Source organism: Alligator sinensis, unplaced genomic scaffold, assembly GCF_000455745.1.
Source record: "Alligator sinensis unplaced genomic scaffold, ASM45574v1 scaffold178_1, whole genome shotgun sequence".
NCBI classification, from domain to species: domain Eukaryota; kingdom Metazoa; phylum Chordata; order Crocodylia; family Alligatoridae; genus Alligator; species Alligator sinensis.
The window spans coordinates 181483-184051 of NW_005842031.1; positions in this window are offsets into that span (position 1 = coordinate 181483).

Here is a 2569-nt window from a genome sequence, read left to right on the forward strand (position 1 = left end):
ATAAAGAGAGGTTCTGTCAGAAAAATCATTTAAGTCACAAGACTGGCACAAAAACATGACTCCAAATAATAAAGGGGAGATTTCTCCAGAAGTCTTATAATAGTTGTTATTCTTAAAGCCACAGCTACTTGAGTCAAGCAATGACACGATATTCTCAGCTTGCATAAGGCAGAAAACTTTCACAATGGCAGGAAAAAATACCTGAACACATAACTACAAAGTGCAGACAGAAGTGCATCTCCCTGTGGTAACTTATACCACTTCGCAAAAAGCGCTATGAGTTACAGCAATCCCCCAGGTCCAACAGACATTCACTGTTGGGTCCTTGGGGTTGGAGGATTCAGCTGCTCTTGCCTAGCCCCACCCCTTCGCCTTCCCAGCTCCAGCTCTGTCTTCATAAGGGAAAGGGAGAAGAGACCAGAGGGAGTTCAGTCTGGGGCTTTTTCAGCTGGCACTGGAGGGTGGGGTGGGTAGACTGGAGCCCCCCACCTCCAATCCAACCCCCTACCCTCCCAGCTCCAGCTAAAAGAACCCCAGACTGAACTCCCTCCAATCCCTTCCCCTCCACCCCTTCTGAAGACAGCCCTGGGAGCAGGGCTGAGCTATATCAGCCCAGCCCTGCTCTCACTAAGCTCAGACAGAAGTTACTGAGGGTGATCCATTTTGAAGCACCCTCCGTAATACAATGAGGGTTCAGATTGTTGTGGGATCAGGCACTTTTAAAGTGTTCTGCAGCCGTGCACTTGTGTTTGATCACTGCTGTAAAGCGTTTTCAGGGGCCAGATGGAGTGAAAATTGTCACTTCTGTCTGTGCCTACAGTGAATATTTACAGTAAAGAAAACAGGCAGAAAACAAACAAAACCTTTTATACTATTTTCTTAAAATCTAATGATTTTTTGAGACCGGCTCTACATATGGTATCCAATAAGCATTTATTTAAAAACAATGCACTGATTATTTAGCCATCACCAAAGAAAATATGAAGAAGGCAGAAGCAAATCAAACGCCACCTTTTCTTGACATCTCTGTTGCCTCTATTTCCCTTCATTGCTCCTTCTTTCAACCAGCACCAAATCTCTATCTGATCCTCTCCTCTCTTCTCACTGCATGTCTACACATACCCCCCTCCATCTTCTACTTGCTTTTCCTTCTCTTTGGCTTCTCTGCACATGTAGCCTAATTAATTCAACTATAATTATGAACTTTGGCTCAATTCATTTGAGGCTATTTCCTCATCCTTTCACCTTCTTTCAGTTAATTTGATTTTAATGGCTGAGAACTGCCTGAGATGACTGCATGAAAGGCACTATAGAAGTGCAATCGATCCATTAGAATACGCTGTCACATTATTGTTTTTATTGCATTGAAAAGATTTCTCAGATGTAGGTTTCAGCAGTTGATCCGACACAAGGAAGGAACAAATCAAGTTACTCCTCTAAAAAGGTTCATTTTATCCTTCTTCTGGAGACATGGAAGCCACTCTAACGGACCAGTGCGGACACCGACGTTGCCACTCCAAATGGAGCTGTATAGGCGTTTGCTAATCCTTGTAGACCAATCATCAAGTAGCGACATCCTTTCTGCAGAGCTTTGCCAACGTTCTGTTTTTATCGAAGGGGAAAAAAAAACAAATAATAGAAGGTAACATCAAGTCAAATAGCTCTGGGAGCTCTATTAAGAAGCAGACATTAAATTTGGCCTGCCCCAGCCACCCAAAAATAAACAGATCCACCCTCCTTTTAGGACACAGAAATGTTTTATTACTTACGTTAGTGCAGTATAGATAATGGTTATATTATGTAAACACACATTCAACTGCATGAGTGGGTGGTTTGTTTAACTCAAACCCCTTTGAAAGTAACATCAGCTAAACTGAAAAAGGTATTCTTATTCTTGAAAAAAAATGTCAAAACAGGGAGTTAAATCAGTATAATTATATTGGTTTAAAAACTCATACCTTAGCTTATATTGGTCTCACTTTTCCAGGTATACAAGGCTTAAAAGCACTGTCAATATCATTATATGGTTTACATTTAAACAGGAATACTAGTAGCTAAAATTGGAGTTAGCAAAAAAACCCCAAAAAACAAAACCACAATGGGTTGGAATACTGATGGATATTGACTTTTAAATGTCATCTCCTTTTGTGAAAATCTGAATTTTTTACTTTCTTTAATTAATATATAGATCTTAATAACTCACACATGTGTTTAGTTGATTTAGAAAAGCCACCATGGGCTACAGATATTTTAGCCTCATATTCATTTTCAGCTTGATATTCATTTCACTTTTGATGCTGCCTGCTTTTCATTCTGCATTTCTCATGACTGGATAGCAGTCTGGGCCAGTTCTTGTTTGTTTTTTGTTTTAAATCAAGTTCATTTTCAGTTTCTGAGGAACAGGTACAAAATATTGGTATTGCAAACACCTCGTGGGAATATTGATCTGTTCAAAATAAAACTAAATTACAGCGCCTGACCAATTCATAGATTCATAGATTCATAGATGCTAGGGTCGGAAGGGACCTCAATAGATCATTGAGTCCGACCCCCTGCATAAGCAGGAAAG